Raw genomic sequence first — 7,944 nt, 5'->3', positions numbered from 1 at the left:
TTGGGTATAAACGAGCAGAAACAAGGGGCACATGGACCGTGAAGCATCAGAGGAATACCACAATGCTTTTACTATGGGCTTGGGATTAACCCCGGGTTAGAGGAGGAAGGTACAGATCTAAACAGACATAGATCTAAAGCTTCCCCTTAGGGAAGTCCCGAAAACTAAATGTAAATGGCGGAGAGTAACGCTTACTGTTTAAAACAGGGTGTTTAAGAGGAACGCTTAGGTTGAGAAGAAGATGGAACTCATGGGTGGAAGACGAAAGATGCTCTGAAACACACTCTTTCATTCATATGGTTTAAATGTACACAAGGCTATTTATAGCCAAGAGCTGTCGACACTAGGAGACAATGAGAATCACCCGAGTGCTCATTGGGCCCCATCGTCAGTGATGTGTCTCATGATGCTTTCCAAGTGTGCGGTTTACAAAATAATCTTTACAAAAGAGGTACAACAAGTAAAAAAGTACAAGATATTATCTTGAAAAACCATGTGCTGTCTTGAAAATTGTGTGCCGAAACCGGGTGCTGGAGAAACTACTTCTGAAAACCAGTGTGCCGAAACTGGGTGCTGGAAAAACTGCTTTTGAATACCGTGTGCTAAGTGGTCTTCTGAATAATCTTTTGTGTTGTTTTTTTCATTATCCTGTCTCTTTTCTAAGTTTGTCTTTTTAGTGTTTTCTCTTCGGTCTCTTTTTTATAGTACAATCTTACTGCTTTATCTATTTGCCATCAAATGTTATCAAGTGTTGTTAAATTATGGATGGCCTCTGAGTCATAATCAAAGTCTTCATCTTCTTCTTGGGAATAACATTGGAGAGTCTAAGTACCAGTTCCGGTGGAGCCGGTTTTACTAGAAGTGTCTGAATTATTCTTCTCATAACCTTGTTCTTTCAGATATTCCTGAAAATAGTCTTGCATCATCTTCTTGATTTCTTCTGGGTCTGTGTATGGTTTTTCTTTACTGTCTTCCTGCCGTTTGTCTTTTTTGTTTTCATTTGACATTTTTGGCAAATGTCCAACCATCAACGGACTTGATTTGTCTTTACCGGCTGCCGTTTGAGCCGGACTAGCTAGTGAAAACCCTTCACTAGTAGAGAACTGGGTACAAATAGTACCTGTGGTCTTGGCTTTGAGCCTTCTATTTTCTTGTTCCAAAGTCTTGATATATTCTTTTTGAAAGTCATTCTTTTCTTCGAGCAGTCTTCTTTTTTCATTGAGTCTTTGAATGGTCTTGGCTAGAGTATCACAATGGTCACAAAATATAATTCTTTTATTATCGTTGGCAACACCATAGGATACTTGGACTTCTCTTATATGTCTCAAAGAAGGAGCTATGTAATAATTGATGCCAATAGTTAACTTGGCTGCCTCTAGTGCTTCTTAAAATTATTAAAGCCTTTGTAAATAGGTCTGTTGAAATTCTAAATACTTTCGACAACTTCTGTCCAGGAATGAAAAACTCCTGGAGTGTGACCTTGGAAAACTACATAAAAATTAAAAATTTTCTTTTTCAGTGTAAAATATTCTGAAAGTCCATTAATACTGGCTAAAAAGTATTTCTGATCTTTGGGAATTCCTTGGTAAGAAAGCCATAAGTTATCTAATAAACATTGTTCTTCTTTTGTAGCTGAAATTCTAGGTAAAGTCTTAAAAGTAATATTAGATTTTGGAAAAACTACTAATTTCTGATTACCAAAACTAAGAAATTCTTGTCCATAATTATTGAATCTGGAGGACGTTGGTCTAGAAGAACCGTGGTCAGGAAAATCCATCTATTCAATTAATCATAATATTTGTTTCAAAAAATCTTCTACTAAGAGTATCTGCAAGTCTATTATTTTTACCTTTAATATGTTCAAATTCAATCTTGTACCCATTTCCTGTAATATGTCTACAAGATTTAACCATCTTCTTCTACTTATCTTATTTTCTTTGGTTCTTTGGAAATATTTTACTATAGTCTCACAGTGTGTTCTTAAAGTAAATTCTTGTTTATTAATAATAAACAGTCTAAAAGATCTGGCTACTTATCTCAGAATCTATGCTACTCATGTTTCCTTTTTCTTTAAATTTTCCACTAGCATAACTACAAATTTTTTCTTGTTCTTTCTCACTATATTTGTGGGGTTTGGCTATAAGAACTCCACCCCATCCTAGATTACTCCCATCTGTTTCAATGATTAGATAATCAGAATCTAAGGGCATTTGTAATTTTGATAATGTTTGAATTTTTTCTTAAACTTTTTTAACCAAATTCTTATCTTCTTGGTTAAAGAATTTTTGGCCAGTTGGAAAAGTTTTTCCATATAGAGGGTCAATAATTTTTCCTATGTCTTTAATAAAAGGTCTGGCATAATTGACCAATCCTAAAAATCTTTGGAGTTGTTTTGTATCTGATAAATTGTCTGGCATTTCTAATATTTTCTTAGAAATATGATCTTGTAGTTCTATCTGACCTTGTCCTATATTTACTCCAAAGAATTTTATGTATTCTTTAAATAGTTCAATAATAATGATTCCTTCTTGCATAAAGGTGGCTAATACTAATTGTAAGTGACCTATATGTTCTTCAATGGTTTTGCTAAACTCTAAGATGTCATCTATGTATACTAGTACAAATGTATCATATTTCTTGAATATATTATCCATTTTTCTCTGAAAAATAGCTGGTGCATTTTTTTAACCCAAAAGGCATTACTAACCATTCAAAATGTCCTTCTGGACATGTGAATGCTATCCATTCTATACTATCTGGATGCATTTTTACCTGCCAAAATCCTGATTTGCAATCAAACTTACTAAATATCCTTTTATATTGAATCCTATTAATTAGCTGAGACTTATTTGGTATGTTATAACTATCTGTAACTGTATTATCATTTAGTCTTTTGTAATTAATAGCCATTCTAGATTTTCCACTTTTCTGTGCGCTATGTTTTCTAACTATAAAGGCTGCAGATCTATGGGGGCTTATGGATTTTCTAATAATTCCTAAATTTAATAATTCTGTGATATGAAGTTTAAAGTCTTCTTTGTCTAAATTTGTAGCTTCTATGTTGGCTGTTTTCACTATGTAATTAGGATTGAATAATTCTAACCTGCACTATATGTGATTATTATCCCAGTGTTTTAAGGAATTTTCTCCAAAATATTCTGATTGGTCTAATTTGTCTATAATTTTTTGTAAGTGTTGTTTATCTTTACGTTGAACATTAATTATTTCTAAATAAAGTTTTTCAGTATCTAAAAAGTATAGTCTAAATCTATCATTATTTCTATCCAATCATTAAAGTCTTCATTTTCTCCCATTACTTCTTCTGGATAATCCTGAGGAGTTGGTAATGGTTGGATATAAGGTTATGGTTGGACAGAAACTTGAACTAAGCTTGTATGTGTTACTACTTCAGGAAAAGTTTGGGAGTGGTGTATAGGAACTTCCGTTAAAGCTTCACCTATTTCTTCATAACATAATAACTTATTATCTAATTTAGCAATATTGGTTTCTATTTGTTTTTCCAAGGCAAGGATTGTAGGATGATGTATCTGTTTGTAGCTGCCTGGAACCGGACATTGACAACTAGTGGTTTCTTTGTCTTTTGCTTCTAGGGGACCACCACGCTCCGCTGAAGAGGTGAGAGTAAGAGAATAGGTGGTTTGGACAGGAATAGTACAAAAATTCTTATGAAATTGAAGATAATCTCGGGAAATGGTAAGGGAGCCATTATTATGTAAATAGAAATTAAGGCCTAGAATGAAGTCTACTTTAAGTTTAAGGTCTCTAACCCATGTTAAGGGCAACGGATAAGATCCAGAAAAGGTAGAACAGTTGGTATAGAATTGGATCTTGCCTTCGTCAAAATAAGTAGTATATGGGTTATAAGTACCATCTACTTGTTGACTAAATACTTGTTTAGTAGTCTTCTTTAGGAACTGAGGAGGGACTAAGCGTCTGTGGATAATGCATTTAGTACAGAATCTACTAGGGCATCTAAAATTAAAGAGTGTTTATTAGGGAAAATGATTTTGGCTCAAACAAGGATACTAGAAAAGGATTTGTCTTGATTACAGACATAAGAAGTTTCTGGGTCTTCTTCTAAACCTACAGTAATCCCATCATAGGAATCTTTTTATATTGTATCTAATCGGTGGTTTAGGAGGCTAATTTCTGCTTCACAATTTTCTATAAAAAGAGTGATAGTGACATTATTTTGTCTACATACAGGCCAACTGTCCACTAGTTGTGGATAAGATTTTTGCTTTTTCTCTTGAGAGAGAGAGAGAGAGAGAGAGAGAGGGGTTTGGCTATAAGAACTCCACCCCATCCGAGATTACTACCATCTATTTCAATGATTAGATAATCAGAATCTAAAGGCATTTGTAGTTTTGATAGTGTCTGGATTTTTTCTTTAACTTTTTTAACCAAATTTTTATCTTCTTGGTTAAAGAATTTTTGGCCTGTTGGAAAAGTTTTACCATACAAAGAGCCAATGATTTTTCCTATATATTTAATAAAAGGTGTGGCATAATTGACCAATCCTAAAAATCTTTGGAGTTGTTTTGAATCTGATAAATCGTCTGGCATTTCTAATATCTTCTTAGAAATATGTTCTTGTAATTTTATCTAACCTTGTCGTATATTTACTCCTAAAAAGTTTATATATTCTTTAAATAATTCAATTTTTGTTTTGCTAATAATGTATTCTTTTGTTCATAACTATTAAATCTAATATTTATATTACCTTTTTTATCTGTATACATAATACTTTCTTCAGGACTAATTATTTTTTCTTCTCTCAATTTAAGGTTCATCATAAAGAACTAGAATTAAAATAATTAGAGAAGAAAAAATAATTAGTCCTGAAGAAAGTATTATGTATACAGATACAAAAGGTAATATAAATATTAGATTTAATAGTTATGAACAAAAGAATACAGAGGACACATAATCAATTTTTAGCAAAAATTACGATTTAGTCCATATAGAAGGAGAATCAGAGACAGATGAAATAATATACCCTAAAGAACTAGAATTAAAATTAACAGAAAGAGAACTTCTTCATTTAGAAGAAGACTTAATTAAAAATGGAAAAATCCAAGAGCAAGAATATCTGTACTATGACCAAGAAACTAACATCAGAATAGGAAAAATGCCTCTAGAGCCAACAAAAGATGAAACTATAAGTTTCAAAGAATACATGAATGAAAGAGTTTTTCAGAGCATCCTTTGTTGTTCACCCATGACTTCCCTCTTCTTCTCAACCTAAGCATTCCTCACAAACACCCTTGTTTTAAAAATGTAAGTGTTACTCTCCGCCATTTTCGTTTAGTTTTCGGGACTTCCCTAAGGGGAAGCTTTAGATTTCTGTCTGTTTAGATATGTACCTTCCTCCTCTAACCCGGGGTTAATCTCAAGCACAAAGTAAAAGCATTGTGGTATTCCTCTGATGGTTAACGGTCCATGCATCCCTTGTTTCTACCCGTTTATACCCAAGGAGGTTTCAGGGCTTTGTTTTTCTTGGGACTAAATGTTGGAACCCGTGGCAGAAGCTTAATGCTAGGAAATTGCACACCTCTCTGTGTCTAGGGTTTCCCATACTTGAAGGAGTAATCATAAAGATCTAAACAATTTTGATCTAAAGATAAACCCCTCAGGAATTACACTTCTTACTTATTTTCCGTAATCATCTCCATGCTTGTGCTTTTTATAACTTTAGGTATTGTTCTTACCTGTTTAATCCTTACTGCTTTTATTGTCTGCTAAGTTCTATAGATTGTGTGGCTTGGTGTTTGTTTTTGTGTTTATACATAAAGGTATATTAGGCTGGAAACTGCTGGGTGAGGGTTAAGCCCTGACAAACGCCTCTGCCTCTTCGGAGCCAAGTGTTGCTCCCGGAAGCCACAACGCCGTTGTACTTTTATGTTTATTTGGCTAGTTAATAAAATATTAAGACACTTTTTTAGAATAATCTTACGCATATTACCTATATACTATATATTTCTAGCTCTTTTTTACTACTCCATATATTACGGTAGAAGATTTAAAATATAGGAATACTAGTATCCTGTTTTTATTTATATTAGTGGTTGAATTATTTAATTACTTTGTTTTCCTTCCAGAACAATTAGAAAACCTTTTAGTTTCTTACATATTTTTAATTTCTATTATTATAGGTAGAATATTAGATACATGATCTTTGTTTTTATAACATTAACATTAGTTATCTGTAATCTTTTCATATTTAGTATTATCTGTCTTACATTATCCCTTTATTCCTACAGAAGAGTAGTAGAAACCCCTAGGCAAATATTTATACCTAGAAAGAAAGTAATAAAAAGATCTCCTAATAATTCACCTTTAAATACTCCAGACTAGATTAAATCAAATTAGGACCCCCTCTAAATTAATTCAGGCCAACTGTCCACTAGCTGTGGATAAGATTTTTTCTTTTTCTCTTGACAGAGAGAGAGAGAGAGAGCGAGATCCTTAGATACACCAGGTTAAGTAGGTATCCCCCTGAATTGGTATTATTCAGATCCAAAACGATCTACAAAGGCACATGTCAGAGCTTAGCCCTCTCCCAAGCCAAATAAACATAAAAGGTATGTTGGCGTTGTTGCTTCCGGGAGTGACACTTGGCTCAGTAGAGGCGCCTATCAAGGCTTAGCTCTCACCCAATAGTTTCCAACCTGAAATACCCTTTGTTTTTTTTTTTTTTTGTAACAAACTATAAAAGCTAGAAGAGTAAGACTAACAAATACAATAGCAATTACAACTAATAAGATAAGCATAGCAAGAGTAAGACTAACAAATACAATAGCAATTACGACTAATAAGATAAGCATAGCAAGAGGAAAGACAAGAAGGGTGTAAAATCTATTTGTAAAAACTTCTAGAAAAGCTCCAAAAACATTTACTGTTTAGATCTTTGTCTGGTTTTCGACAAGTCTCAGACACTCAAGACACACAGAGGTGTGTGCTTCCCTAGCATATAGCTTCAGCCACAGGCTCCGTCTATGTTACGAAAATTCAAGAATCCCTAATGTCTTTGTGGACAACAACGGGCATATAATCGGAACTCTGGACCATGCAACTTTAGAGGGTTACACAATGCATTTTCTAAGCACTTAAAATGAATCCAAAGTAAGGGAAAACCATTACAAATCTAAACAGAAAAAGTTTGAGGAGTTCCCTTTGGGAAGACCCCTAAACTGTAGAAATTAAAAGAGAAAGAAAAGACTTACTTTGAAAATGTTGCAGCTAAAGTGTTTAGGAGAGTTTCGGGATGGAAAAGGTAGAAGACATCGGAAGCAAGGAGTTGGGAAAGCTCACTCTTTCATTCATATCCTTTGTAATGTACAAGGGGGGCTATTTATAAGCAAACTCTGCTGACACACTTGGAGAAAGAGGTGTTTATCCGGGTGCTCATTGGGCCCCATCGACGATAAACTTTCCCCAGAATCTTCCAGGTGGACGGTGAGAGTTATTCAAAGCCAAAAAAATGAAAAGTACACTCCTTTTTACAAGTAAAAAACCAGGTGCCCAAAACAGCGGGCAAAAATCAAAACCACAACCTTTTACAAAACCATGGGTATAAACTATGGGCGTCTAATGATCTGGAAAGCGGTCTTCTCAAACCGTGTGCTTGTCTTGTTGTTTGGAATTTTCTGTCCTTATGCTGAAACCATGGTGTTGTTGAGATTATTCTATGTTATCATAGTCTTTTGTCTTTTCTAACTTTATTATTCTTTATGAAAATAATCTTCTTTTCTAATTTAGTCTTCTCATTGCTTTTGTCTATTTTCCAGCAAGCGTTGTGAGATTAAGAATGGCTTCTGAGTCAAAATCAAAATCTTCATTTTCTTCTTGGGAATAACACTGAATGGTCTGAGTACCTATAGATCCAGTCATACTAGATGTTTCTGAGTCATTCTTCTCATA

This window comes from Aristolochia californica, unplaced genomic scaffold (genome assembly GCF_029961685.1).
Source record: "Aristolochia californica isolate CCGP_79_NKW_82.1479 unplaced genomic scaffold, dmAriCali1.0.hap1 SCAF_16, whole genome shotgun sequence".
In the NCBI taxonomy this organism is placed as follows: Eukaryota; Viridiplantae; Streptophyta; class Magnoliopsida; order Piperales; family Aristolochiaceae; genus Aristolochia; species Aristolochia californica.
Note: the sequence above shows the minus strand (reverse complement) of the source record.